The sequence below is a fragment of the Ursus maritimus genome, unplaced genomic scaffold, assembly GCF_017311325.1.
Source record: "Ursus maritimus isolate PB19 unplaced genomic scaffold, ASM1731132v1 scaffold_18, whole genome shotgun sequence".
NCBI classification, from domain to species: domain Eukaryota; kingdom Metazoa; phylum Chordata; class Mammalia; order Carnivora; family Ursidae; genus Ursus; species Ursus maritimus.
The window spans coordinates 20,538,459-20,553,609 of NW_024424230.1; the positions used below are offsets into that span (position 1 = coordinate 20,538,459).

At 38.3% G+C, this 15,151-nt stretch overlaps 1 non-coding gene across 1 annotated transcript; it reads right to left on the reverse strand.

The window, feature by feature from the left end:
• Positions 1–840: 840 nt before the first annotated feature.
• LOC121103309 lies at positions 841–968 on the reverse strand. The gene has a single exon (XR_005835463.1). It is a non-coding gene; the product is annotated as a small nucleolar RNA SNORA44 (small nucleolar RNA).
• Positions 969–15,151: the final 14,183 nt, after the last annotated feature.

Here is a 15,151-nt window from a genome sequence, read left to right on the forward strand (position 1 = left end):
TGGCAACACATTCATTAACAAGTGCAGCAGATGGTAGGGTGTATCCTTTGCATATCTCACATTCAGAGAATAATCAGCATGGTTGTTCTTACGGAAAGCAGTGGAAGAGGGTGCCCTGTCCTCCTATGCTTTGTTAGAGCATTGGAATGTCTGTATCACAGGGTTGGCAGGATTGATAATGTAGTACAAGTCTAAATGGAATTATATATGTGAATAATCATATGAATAAAGGCACAAAGTGTTGTGTGTGTGTGTCTAAGATGAATTTCTGGATTTTGACTCATTTCTCCAGTCACCTCCAGGTGGGGAAGATTAGTTTACATTTTGCTGCTTTAATTCATCCCAAACACACTGAACACAATAAAACCAGAGTTAGAGCCTCTGCTCCTGTCCCTGGCTCTGGGCTGAAAGTGGCCCCACGAGAATTATCTATCCTGAGTTTATCTTCAGAATATCTGAATGATAATTTCTTGTTCGATATAAGCAGGCCTTTTGCTCAAATCATATGTCTTTTTTTTTAAGTTCTTCTATCTTTGGCTTCAAGAAATAAAGGGGAAAAAAGAGAATAAGGATATGAAAGGGCCCGAGATGATATCCTGACACAAGTTACAAAAAAATTCATCTAGGAAATGAAAAAAAAAAATGTATCAGACAGACACAAGGCAATTCATGACTAAGTCAACTATCCATTTGAAGGAGGATAATGTAAGATAGAATTCTATTTTATTCTATTTTATTTTTTTGCTCTAAACCAAAAAGTTGCTGTAATACACTCATCTACATGGAAGTTTATGGAAACACCTGGACTCAGGTAGGCGGCTTCCAGCCCACACCCTGAGCTGTTCTAGGCAATGTGAGTGGCAGTCACAAGTACGCTGACTTGTGCTGTCAAAGTCTCTCCAGGCTGCTCCCACATGACGTCGGAGATCCCATGGCCACGATTGGCCACAGCCCTTGGAAACATGCTGAACAGGATTTTATTTTTAAGATTAAAGAGTGTTCATGTTCAGGGAGAGGCTTAGAATTTTAAGGAACTTTAGATTTAATTTACATACTATTTTTAAAGTGACAAATAAGGAAGGGGCTGTTTTATGAAAGTAACCTAATACATTAGAATGCCTTATAAGTCGTTCAGCTGAAGTTTAGCTATCTTACATTGTAATCTGAAAATACAAGGGAAAGTTAAAGTCTAAGTGTGGAGAAAAATGATTTTTTAAAATGAAGTTTGGATAGTAATTTACCTGTGCTAATCCTTTCTTTCTCTTTAAGGCCATGAATCTGCTCATTATACTTTTCAGTTGGAAATGAAAATCATTTCTCTTCTTACTCTCGTATTTATTGTACTTTTCAATGTTAAAGCATTACAACCTTTAAAATGCCAAGCTGTGCAAAGAAATATTGCACCAAAATAGTTAGAAAGTGTGTATGAGGTACTAAAACATCTGGATTTAAAAAGAAAAGAAACATTAAATCAACTGTCAGACACTGTTTTATGTCTCCGGTGTTAAATACCTGGTTTTTTTTGGAAACATCTGGATGTTTCTTGGCATGTTGAAAAAAACTTGCTGGTGGTGGAAGGATCTTTTATGTTGTATCTGAATGCATCAGGATGGCTTCTGTGTAGGATCAGGGTTGAAAGACAATGATTGCTCTGATAATGAGGTTCATCTCTGAGCACAGAGGTTGGGAGAGAAGGGCTTTCTAGTTGTTTTAAGATCATTAGAAACACCTTGATAGTCATGCATGTATAGCCCTTCATTAACTTCTTACTTTTCCTAGTCAACTCATTCTACTTATCCTACAACCCCAACCCCAACCCCAACACACACTTAACTTTGCTGTCACTGGTGGTTTTTAACTGAGAAAGCTGATTGAGAAGGCTATCAAGTTTTCCCTATTGGTGTATGGGATCCATTTTAATCCTAAAGAAGAAACTGTCTGCTGGGGTGTCAATGATATTCGCCAGGAAGCTTCCCAGGGGAGGAGGGTGGTATCGAATTTACTGGGAAGCCATCACTAGGATTCTGTCACCAGGAAGAGATTATGAAAACATCTGGGCACCCCATAGAATTCACTTTCAGGGAGCCAGCTGGGGACCTGTAAAATGTTCTTCTGAAGGTAGCTGCCTGCAGGAGACTAGTTAGGAGTGAATTTCACTGGACATCCTACCAGCCCAGTGCAACAGGAGCAGGAAAAATTAACACACCAGAACCAGGAGGAGAAAACCTTCCTCTTTCAGGGTCCCTCATATGTCCTCTATTGACAAAATCAACATTGTGCCAACTGGCAAGGGAGAAATATTTCAGTATCACAAGCAGGCAGTGAGGGGTGGATTCGGAGCTGAGACGCAGTTAGCCGATAACTAGCACGTTCCTCCTTGTTATAGGTGCTGAAATCAGGTTTGAATGTAGTGGAATCAAAGAAAAAGGAATCACAAACCAGGACCATGTAGCCTTACAGTGTTATTCAAAAGATCAGTTCAATATTCACTGCTTCTGTGATTTAGGTTGTAAGATTTTTATACATTCTCTGTATCTTTGGATATAAGATATTTTCAACCAAAGGACAAACCACTGAGGACCATGATGGTACCATCATGATAGAAAATCAATGCCAGTTAGACTATGACATGTCATTGATTGGAATTTGCATCCTTGTTTCTGAGACATTGAAATGTAAAATAAGATCTTAGGAATTTAAGGTCTTTATTGTCTTAGAATCCATAAAATACAACTTAAAAAGATTAGAGCTTTGGGTAGCAACCTCAGTAAATGGTTTCTCATCTCCCTTTTTCCTTGCCCTTCTACTTATTCAAATCTTAATAATCTTTCTATATGTAGCATTTCTCCCACCTCCATGAAGATGTTGATACTTTGTCTTCCACTCTTCTTATTCCCTATAAAGTTGTCTTCTGAGTATATTTAATTATATTGACTCATATTATTCCCTAATTGTTTCATGTGTGATAGACTCATCTCCCTACCTCCATTGTAAATTCCTTGAGGAATCTTATTTGCAACTTTTATACAGTTGTATAAAAAGTCTGATTGATTTAATCAATAGCTCTGGTCAGCAGGGTAGGAACATTCTCAATCTAGGGATTAAATACAAGTAGCCCAATCATGTCAGTATTTGTGTAGATTCCTAATTCTACTTTACTTCATACTTCAAAATGTGGTTGGTTGAGAAATCTTGGTAATCATAAATGTTTACAATTAATTTGCACAGGAATTGAATTTCGGTTCATATTTTCAAAGGAAAAGCCAAAGCATGATAATATAAGATGAACATATGTTTGAACTTGGGCTGAATTGAGTGGCTCCTTTAGATCTTCTACAAACACACTTGCCCAAGTCTCTGGAATGTATTTCGTTACCTTGGAAATTAATTCAAGCTCAGTGCATCTTTCTTTTTCTGAGATCCAGGTCAAAGGTAATTTTCATCGGCCAGCAGGTGCAACTTGACACCAAGGTCATTTCAAGCACCTCTGTTAGCAAAGACATTTCCAAAGGCAGAGAAAGGAACTGTTATATGGCTTTTCTCACTAGAGAAATTCCTTGCAACAAGTCACATTGGAGGAAAACATATTTAAAAGGATATCATTTTGTAAGAACAAATTTCAAGCATTTGCAGTGGTGACGGGGGGAAGGTTGTTTTGCAGTTTAATTTCCTACTATAAGAGTACAGCTTAAAATCTGACAACTATACATAAACCTTCTGAAAGGTCTCTTGGACAGCAAAGGAGAGTATGGGAGCAAAAGAGGGAGAACAAAAATCATCAAGTGTTTCACCTCAGTAGTGAATTAATCTCTTAAATTACTTTCTTGCAGAGGCAGACCATAACTCTGGGGTAAAGTTGGTATTCCTCTGTTGCTCTTCTATTTTCCCCCATTAAATGTGTTGTTAATAAGAGTGGTGAATTTGAAGATTTGGGGGTGGGTCTTGTATTGCACCCATAATTTCATTGGACCTTCCTTCTTGCTGATTGTGCTGCTGGCTGCCCTATCTCTGTCCTGAGAAAAGAGGGTCAAGAAGTTATTTCTTATGTTATTTTGATTCCTTTAGCCTGGGGATTTAAAAAAAATGAGTATTTTGAACAAGCTTTATTAGAGTTTAATTTTGGGAATAGAAGATTAAGGATGGTGAGAAGCTACCCAAGCAAAAGCGATGCCTTCATTTCGTTCTGACTTGAATTATGTGAAAACCTTAACTTATTTAAGGTAAAGTTGTTGGAAGAAGACTCTGGATTGTGAGATAAAGCTCATTTAATATTTTTTCCAGGCTATTTGTTCTAGTTCATCAAAATTTTATTTATTTTTTACTTGTGGTTATATTCTGGGTCACTATATACTACGAAGACAGACGGTGAAGCTGATCTCTTAGTTTGCGATACTAGCTAAAATGTCAGCAATGGCCCAAAGCTCTATCACATTTCACCCTCTGTCTGTGCCTGAGATGGCCAGTATCTGACACCGACGTGATCATTCTCCACTCATCATGTCTTCATGTAAGAGATATTAGATGTTACTGGATTTTCCCTCAATGCCTAGGTGCAGACTCAGAGTCTTAGCACAGAGCCCCAGGAAGCCACTCCTGATCCGACTAGAGCTGGCTGGCAGGAGGACACTTGTTAACTATCTTTGTAGTATCTAGTGAGGCATTTGGGGCGGGGTGGTAATGGTGGTGGTGGTAGCGGCCATGGTAAACGCTTCAAAGTTTATAATGTACTCTCACAGATACTATTACATTTGATGAAACCATTCTCCAGAAGAGGTGCAAATGAAGAAAGGAAATATGTATACTTTGCTTAAATCTACTCAAACCCAGGACTTTAATTTTTTTTCATTTTTGCACATTTCTTTGGTACTTTTGGAAACTGAGAGACAAAGCAGTCTTTCCAAGAGCTGCATTTTCAGGCCCCTCCATAATAGGCTGGAGAAAGAAGGGGGAATTTCTGAAAAAATACAACCACTGTGTCTTCTCCCCACTGCCCTTCAACACGTATTTGACGCACACCAAATGATCATTGCTTGAGGACACAACACAGCCTATCAAAAAGGTCACTGAACAAATTGGTAGGATGTGAAAATGCCAGGACACATGGACCATTGAGTTGGGGGTGCATTTCTGGGTTCTCTATTCTGTTCCATTGATCTGTGTGAAATGACAGGCTTTTAAAGTTTTTACAGATTAAGTTTTCATACCCCGAATATTTCAGTTTCGAATAGAATACTCCTAATTTTAGTCTCCTATCTTTCTTGTGCTTTCATATCATCCACTTTACTAAGTTAGAAACATTGACCTTAATTTACACACTTTTTATAAGCTCCAATGTAAGGAGCATGGGGCTTAGAATAAAAAGACAGAGATTTAAATCTCAGCTTTATCATCTAAGACGATAGGGTATGACAAAGCCCTCTACATTTTAAAACTGCTTGTCATTCTTAGCTATTATTATTTGTGATAGGTAGGTGGGAAGGTTACTTTAAGAGAAAAATTAGAGAAGTCTTTCAAAGCACTTATATAGAAAGGCTATATATATTTTCCCCTACCCATTATAGGAGGTACAATTCTGAGCTTGTAAGGGCAGCTATCAAGGTGAGCAATTTTGCATTTGACCTTTAAAAATATAGCACATTCTCACAGAGGAGTTGGGGCATAAAATACCCAACCCTGAAACAGGAAAACTGTGTGGGTGATGATGCCCAGGGACAATCTATGTAAGGTGCAAGAAGATACAACATATACATTATGCATAGGAAGCCATTTTCATGCTGTCTGAAGCTCATTGCAGCATTTGGGCTTGTTGACTATTTGTAAGGCTGTCTCCTTCAGGGATAAATAGGGAAGTACTATGAGGCCATGTTAAATAATCCTTTTTGTTTTTGCTAGTCACAATCATCAGGCAGCAGTGGAATCTGCTACTCAAAATGTAAGTAAGATCAGTCCACTGAGTGTGCTGCCAAACTGCTTTCTAGAACCATAGGACACAGAGACAATGTCATGCAGAATTGTAAACAGCCATTAAATTAATTTCCCCCGTGATGAAATCAAATGAGGCACCAGAAGCAGAGTGACAAATCATTTTAGGATTGGAAAGGAAAACAACGTTAGCTTCACAGTGAATAACCATTGGAAAGCCATCTTTAGAAAGGTTATTTCGAGACAGGTCCATCTGAAAGCATATCCAAGTTTATATACTTGTTTGCGCATGTGTGTGTACAGGAAGAAAAAGAAGGAGAGAGACAGAAAGAGAGAGAGAAGTTGGGGGTGACGGGAGAAAGAAAATGATTTCTCCCAATCTGTAACCACACAAACACACACACACACACAGACACGCAGACATACACAACTTTTGTCAGCAGTCCTCCTAAATTGCTGCCTTAAAACTATGTTCTTTCAATTACTCATATATTCTACTTAAATTATGATTTCAGAAGTAGAGATTTTTGGGGGATAATGAGATGTACTAATAATTTATGGCAACATTACCCAGTTCTGTCTCAACTCATTTCCTTCTTGTTTCAGAAGGTAACATCCCATAATAGAAGGGATTATCAGAAAGCTTTGTATTAACATGTCTAGAGAGTATCCAGATTGCCCAATGAATATTTTTCAAGGGTTAATTTCTTTTTCTCCATGACAATATACCTACTAGGAGCAAGCAGCTGGAAGGATAAAACCCCATGATGATCAACTCTGTTCAAGGCCCCAGGGTAGCAGGATTCCAAACTGGTAGTCTTGCAGAGGCCATGGGAAGTTTGAAGGGTCAGAATGACATGATCTGATACACATTTAAGAGATCATTGTGCCCTTTGACCAATATCTCCTCATTTTCCTCACTCCCCAGCCCCTGATAACCATCATTCTATTCTTTATTTCTATGAGATTGGCTTTTTTAGATTCTGCTTACAAGTGATATCATACAGTGTGTTTCTCTGACTTGTTTCACTTAGCATAATGCCATAAAGGTCCAGCCCTGATATGGCAAATGGCCAAGCAATATTCATATATAGTGAAATGTATATATACATATAATGATAGTGATAAATATATGATATATATTTATGATATCACTATATCTATTTATCTATATATCACTATATGATAGTGATATCATATATCAATCACACATCACATCTTTATCCACTCATCCATTGATAGACATAGGTATTTCCATTTTTGGCTAAACATGAGAATGCAGATATCTCTTTGATACCCTGTTTTCATTTTCTTTGGCTCTATACCCAGAAATGGGATGGCTGGATCATATGGTTGCCCTATTTTAAATTTTAAGCAGCTTTTCCCATAGCGTGCGCCCCAATTTACATTCCTACCAACAGTATAAAAAAGTTTTCATTTCTCGATAGCCTTGCCAACACTTGTTGTTTCTTGTCATTTTTATTGTAGTCTTTCTAACATTTTACTGATGATTAGTGATGTTGAGCACCTTTTCATGTAACTGTTGGCCATTTGTATATCTTTTTTGGAAAAATGTCTATTCAGTTCCTCTGCCCATTTTTAATCAGATTGTTTTTTTGCTATTGAGTCATTTGTATTTTTTATATATTTTGAATATTAACCCCTTATCAGATATATGATTTGTAAGTATTTTCACTCATTCCATTCGTTACCATTTCATTCTGTTGAAGGTTTCCTTTGCTGTGTAGAAGTCTTAAAATTTGATGTAGTCTCACCTGTTTTTGCTTTTGGTGTCATATCCAAAAAAATCATTGCTGACACTAATGTCAAGGAGCGTACCCCTATGTTTTCTTCTAGCAATTTATGGTGGTCTTACATTCAAATCTTTAATCCATTTTGAGTTAATTTTTGTGTATGGTGTAAGATAGGCATCCGGTTTTATTATTTTGAATGTGGCTGTCCAGTTTTCCCACTATCATTTATTGAAGAGACTATTTTTTTCCCCATGGTTTATTCTTGGCCCCCTTGTCAAATATTAGTTGATTGTTATGTGGGGATGTTTTGGGTATCTTGATTCTTTTCTATTGGTCTGTGTATCTGCTTTTATGTCAGTACCATAGGGTTTTGATTAGTGTAGACTTGTAGTGTAGCTTGAAGTCAGGAACTGTGATGCCTCCAGCTTTGCTTTGCTTTCTCAGGATTGCTTTGACTGTTCAGGATCTTTTGTGGTTCCATACAAATTTTAGGATTGTTTTCTCTATTTCTGTGAAAAACACAATTGGAATTTTGATAAGGATTGTATTGAATCTATAGATGGCTTTGGGTAGTATGGATAGATATTTTAACAATATTAATTCTTCCAATTCATGAGTATGGGATATCTTTCCAGTTGTGTGTTTGTGTGTGTGTGTGTGTGTGTGTGTGTGTGTCTTCTTCAACGTCTTTCATCAAAGAATTATAGTTTTCAGTGTACAGCTCTTTCACCTCCTTGGTTAAGTTTATTCCTAAGTATTTTATTGTTTTTGATACTATTGTGAATGGGATTGTTTTCTTTATTTCTTTTTCAGATACTTCATTGTAGTTAAAAGATAAATAAGTACTGTATTTAATGGACAGCATTGTGATTATAGTTAACAATAATGTATTATATATTTGAAAGCTGTTAAGAGAGTAGATCCTAAATGTTCACATCATAAAAAAGAGATGGTAATTATGTGATGTGATGGAGATCTTAGCTAACACAGTCGCGGTAATCACTTTGCAATGTAGAAATGAATCAGTTCAACACATTGTACAACTTAAACCTAAACAATATTATATGTCAGTTATATCTCCTTAAATCTAAAAAACTAGAGATCACTGTGGCTGCTTTGTGGAGAAAAACCATTAGAGGGAAAAAGGTGCAGCAAAGAGAGCAGTTAGTAGGGTGTTTTCATATTCCAGTTGGGAGACTCAGACTTGGATTGGGTGATGCACATGAAACTGATTTGAAATGGTTAGATCCTGAATAATTGTTGGAGGCTGTGCTGCCAGGACTTGCTAATGGTTTGGAAGTGAAAATAAAGGAAAGGGAGCAATCAAGGTTGCCTCTTAGGTTTTGGAATTGAACAACTGGATGGGTGGTGGTCCCATTTGTTGAGATGGGAGGAGCTTCTGGAGAGGGATGGATTGGGTGGGCTAAGCAGTTCTGTTTGGTGACATTGAATTTCAGATGCTTATTAAACATCCAAATGGAAAAGGCAGTAGACAGTTTTATATCTGATTTTAGTGTGTCTTAGAATTCTGAACTTTCACTGCTTTATAAAAGTAACATTAATTAAGTTGGGATCTGGCAAATAGAAAGTAGTTCACAGCTCAGTAAAATTTGAGTTCTTAGATTAGCATTCAAGACTTCTCTTTGCCTACTTTCTTAAACTCATCAATCTCTATTTCTCTTTCATGGTAGATACAATAGGAATACCAAGTAATTTATAGTCCCCCAGACACACTATGATGACATACATTTCCATGACTTTGCTTGTGTTCCAAATTGCAGTTCCCTTTTTCCCTCTTTCCATCTTGGCTAATTCCTAACACATCCTTTAAGACTCTATTTTGGTGCCATGTCATCCTTGAAAACTTCCTTAACCATCCTAGAGGATGATAGAATCTTTTGCTGCATGTTGGCATTCAAGACCTCCATCAACTGTAACATTTGTCATGTAGGATGATAGCCATCCAAATGTCTGTCTTCTAGACTAAACTGAGAACTCTTCCTAGTCAGAAGTTGTCTTATTTTTGCACCAGCACCAATCAGAATGACTGGAATTAATAGATGCTGAAACTGCTTGTTGAATGAATAAATATTTCCTTAAGAATCTTAAACCTGTATGAGGAAACTGTAGTGTAGAAAAATCTACACAGTTTAGATCCTTGGAAATTCTTTGAGTAGACAGGAACAGGGGAGGACAGGTAAGAAGACTACCTCTTACAGAGAATTATTTAAAAGTGTCCAGAATGTGTCCTTGTACAACCTTTACTGATTTATTTCTTGAGGGTTTAGATTTCCCTCTTACTTAGGTTCTTTTGAAAAATGTGCATTTCAGGGGGAGAGAGTAACCTGTTAAAGTATTACGTAAAAGGTAAGGTCTTACAGTAGAAGGAACAGAGCCAGGAGTCTAGACTTCTGGGCTACATAGGGTCCCAGTTCTTTCCCTAACATGATGTGGAAACTCAGCCTAAGTGAGTGGCAGTTATGGGGAATACTGTCCCTCTCCAATGTCAGCAAGGAAAGTAATTGCTCAGAGAGACAAAGCATATGATTAAGTGGCAGTATTATAAAATACTCTTGAAAGACTTGAGGTGATAGTAAAAAATGCATGCAAAATAGGATATGAAGAAACAATTATTACTGAGAGGGGGTAAGATGGTACAAGTGATTTTACTGGAGAATGATCTTTAAAGAAAAATAGTTCTTACTGCTGTCAGCCGACCATAGTCTAGAGGACATTATCCTTTGAAAAAAGCAGTCCTGATGCCGAGAATTTCCTGTGTTCTATGTTCCTTGGTTTTCAAAGGGAACCTAGCCAAATGCGAGGTACAGTTTCCAATCCCCATGCTTAATTGATAGCTTTGACATGGATTGTGTTCTGAATTTCCTAATAGTCTCAGGGAGGATTTGTTCAATCATTCAAGTTTCCATGCCCAAACTGATTTCCAGATGCTGAAAGCTTATAGCCAGCTCATTTCTTGTGCAATTTTGAGACAAAGTTGAGTATTATCATTAGTAATACCATATAATGGGACCATTAAGAGTCTTGGCACCAACCTCTCATTCATTTTTAATGTCACAGGAGGGAGATTCATTCAAACTCCTGCAGAGCTGCTTAAGCCCTGTATCTTTCAGAGGGAAGCAGAAAGATTGCTCTAATGCTGTACTCTGTAGTGGGTCTGTGGGGATCTCATGAGCAGGACCTAAGCAGAGCCTTTTAGCCTTGACACCTGAACCTGTGTTATAAGACTATTCGTATTTCTTAGTTCTAGGAGCCCTGGGTAGCTTTTATGTGTCAAAATATAACGACTGGAGCCTTATCCCCAAGGGAATGAAGAGGGAGCAAAGATAAGCCCTTTCTGTGATGCAGAGGCTGAAAGAAGGAAAGAGAAATGCTTGTCTTTCTGGTATCCAAGACCTTATATTCCCAATTCCGGTCTCCTTACACAGCTTTCTCCCCTTATTGCCTTCCGACGTGAATTCTCTGCTTCAGCCAGCTTGGTCTCCGCATTGTCCCTCAAATATAAATTTCCTGTTCTCCCCTTATTAGCTTTCCAAATGCTATTCCACTCACTGGAAATGCACATCTCTTTCCTCTCCATTTATTTAAAATCACCAAATCATTTGACGGCTGGCTGTCATTCTATCTTCTCTGTAAAGCCCTCCCTGTTGCCTGAAATCAGTAATCCACAAAGCCCCTCCTCTCTCCATCAGGAATCTTTTTTAGGTAGTACTTACGGAGGCCTTCCTCTGTGCGGGGTTAGTGATAAAACTGTGAGCAAGTCAGACAGGCCTTTCTCTGTCATTAAGGGACTCTCAATCTTGTGGGGTGGAAAGATGTTAATTAGTTATCAAGTGATAGCCAATATTAATAGTGTTTACTATGTTCCAGGAACAACTTCTGATATAACTTTGGTTAATCCTTAAGATAGCTTTATGGGATCTTGTGTTATAGCTTAAGAGAGAGCCTCTTTAATTTTTTTCCATTTAATGGATGGGAAAATTGAGGCTTAAAATGGGATTAAATCACTTGCCCAGGGCCATCCAAATATTGGAGCAGTTTCTGAACTCAGGCAGCCTTACCCACTGAATACATCCCTCCAGGCCTCCAACTCTTTTACCTCTACCTTTACCTTTATTGACTGCCTTGTGTTGTAACTGATTCCTATGTATACGTACTTTACCTCCTCGACTCCATTACAATGCAATGTCTGTGAGGAAACCGACCACGTCTTGGGGACCAGTTAGAACACAGGCTTTAGAAACAGACCTGCATTTAAAACCCTATGTGTGACCAAGTAAGATTAATCTCTCTGATCTTCTGTTGCCTTATTTGCAAAATGGACAAAATAATAACTGCAGGGGTGATGAGGGATTAGCTAAGATAATAAATGCGGAGCCTTTGCACAGTGCCTTGAACGTGTCTAGCCTCGGTAAACGGTAGCTAATATTATTCTTTGGAGACTCCACCCTTTGACTATCAGCACAATGCTTGACATGGCACTGCAAACATTTTTCTTAAATAATTGAATATAGTGAAAACCTAAAAATTCAAAATAACCCTCAAGAAAGACCCTTTGACAGCTAATTTTTATTGAAGGATATCTTTGTAAGATGCAGTTTTATTATTTTAAGGTACATAAAATGCCACAAACCAATCACAAAGTACAGAACATTTGAAAAGTGCAAGTATTGGGCGCTTGGGTGGCTCAGACAGTGAAGCATCTTCCTTCGGCTCAGGGCGTGATCCTAGGGTCCTGGAATCGAGTCCCGAGTCAGCTGTGTCCTCAGAATCTACTTGAGATTCTGTCTCTCCCTCTGCCCCTCCCCCCATTGTGCTCTCTCTCTCTCTCTCCCCTTCTCTCTCAATAAATAAACAAATAAAATCTTTTAAAAATAGTGTATTTGATAAGGACTTGGTTAATTGTAAGTGAAAATTTGAAAACATACTTTGATATAAATTTAATGATATTAACCATTTTTTCTTAGTACATAATACTTTTGATTATGTATTATTTACCCAAAAATTCTATAAAGTTGTTTTTCAATTTGTATTCTATATTACAAAATTATTTAATGAGCACATAGTATGTGCAATGTATTCAAGAAAATGACAAACGTGTGTGTGTGTGTGTATATATATATATATATATATATATATATATATACACATTTTTTTTAAAATTCTGGTAGATTTAAAGTTTCCCAGATTACTGAATTGTGAGCTGCATTTGCATTTTGTTGTGACCCTGCTTTCAGCACACCACCTGCTTCAAATTTCTCTATCGTTACTTTGTGCTTCTTTATCATTATCCTGTGCTTAGGCTGAGCACTCATTTGCTGGGGAATTTTTTTCTGGGTCTGTTTCATCCTCATCGTTAGGCCATGTCTTGATACCTGCATCTTGGAGAGTTGTTTTCTACTTGGTGGTCTCAGGGCAGCAACACTGAACAACGGAAGCTACAAAAGTTGTAAGACCACATGCGACCGAGGCTCAGGAATCACAGAAAGCCACTTTTCTCCCATGCTATTGGCTAAAACACACCACCACCAGACTCAATTCAAGAAGAGGAGAAAATAGCACTGCTTTTGATGGGAAGAGTGGCAAAGTCACACTGCAAAGGGATGTGCTCACAGATATGGAAAAATTGCTTGTGACTCAGTGCTTGAGGACCTGGTTTCCATTGTCCCAGTCTAGCCTCCGCGTTAGACAGGCTCTGTGTCCCTGGTATCTGGCGTGGGACTTTTTCAGTGACCCTGTCCTTCTCCCATCTTTCTCCAGGGTGGAGAGTTTTTCCATTTTCCCTTCCCACAGCCACCTTGAGTCTTCGCTTTTGTCTTGGCAGGAACAGGCTGGAAAGTCATTCCTCCAGCAACTTAAGGCTTTTGTTTCATCATGGAAAAGGAGCAAGATGGTACTTGGGGTATATTCTAGAGCCAGCCACTTCCCAAACCCAGGCCTGAACAGCAGTGAAGGCTTTCTGTTGCTCCCGATCTTTCTTGAGATCACTGATGGAGGTCCCGCCAGTGGGTGTGCAGCTCTCAGAGACTCTATGTAGAATCTCACACGAGCTCACCTTCAGTCTTTAGCCGTTAGTTAAAGCTCCTTCTTACTCTCCTATAGGGAAACCCCATTTTCCTGGTTTTCCTCCTGTGCTGTGAGTCAGCGCTTGTCTCCCATCTTTCTGTCCATGGAGGTGCCTGTCTTTCCTTAGATTTCAGGTGTGACTTTAACTGCCCGGTAGGTTCAATAAAAGCTCAAATTTTGTGGATTATCCATAGTTTTCTTGTTGTTAAGAGTGGGAGTGATAATCTTTTAAGATTTCCACATCCCCAGTGGAATGTCACATCACTTAATTGAGAGAAAAATAAAATCATGCAGCCTTGAGTAAAGGATGCCTGTTTAACGAGTTCTAGGGGATAAAGAAGCATCTTAGAATTGTAGTACAGGGTGAATTTGGTTGCAAAATCTGTAAGGGGAATGGCAAAAAACAAAGCTACATGCTCTGAACATGATCCAAATATTAAAAAACCAGCATCAGGAAACCTGAAGGGGGAGGCACAAGGTTATGGTAAGATGTCCTGTTGTCCAGGTGAGTCAGCAGTGATGAATGGGGGGAGGAAAGGTCAGGAGTCATTTCAAATGGCACATCCATGTGTTTAGGTGCATTGATGTCTGTGAGGGAAAAACACTATGTTTCAATTGTGAGGAGACTAAGAATCAGGGATTTAAGAGATTCTCAGGAAGGGAATTGCTTAGTACTTAGAATGTATGGACATGAAAGCAGAAAACAAAATCAAACAAGGCAAACCACCTAGTAGTTCAGAAAAGAACCAAGTATGGTATCTGGCTGGTGATAGCATGCCTGAATGTTAAAACTGCCTCTTATGATAATAATTTATAGTTAACACTATTATAGCAAATGAGATAATATATGTAAAATGACTTTGTCAAACATAGAGTAGCATAAAAATGTGAAGTATTAGGATTATAAATATTACCTTGTTTAGAAATAAACATCACTCGGTATGTGTCTCAGAATGAACTCAAGAAATGTCCACATCCAAACAGGTATGGGTAATAGGGGCTTTATGAAAATCCTGATAATGCTGATTTTATTTCTGGTAATTTAAACTGTTCCTGATTGGCTGCCTGATGTCCTGCCTCGTCCATGAAGCTTTTCCTGACTCCTTTGACCAGTAGTGATGATGCCCAATTTCTCTGAATTCTTCTTGAGCCTGTAACCCTCCACACAGCACGAAGCCATATACCGTGTGGTAGGACGAGATTTTGAAAGCTCTATTTTCTCTGTTCTTCATTGCATTTCTTCTCTCTGTCCAGACAGACATTAATCATCCACTGCCTTAGGGAAAGTCTGTCACAGCAGAAACAGAACAGAAGTGTCAAATTCTTTGAGCTTTAAAGTTGATTTCAGAAAATATTTGGAGGAATGCCTGATCTAGTTGTACATCCCTGTA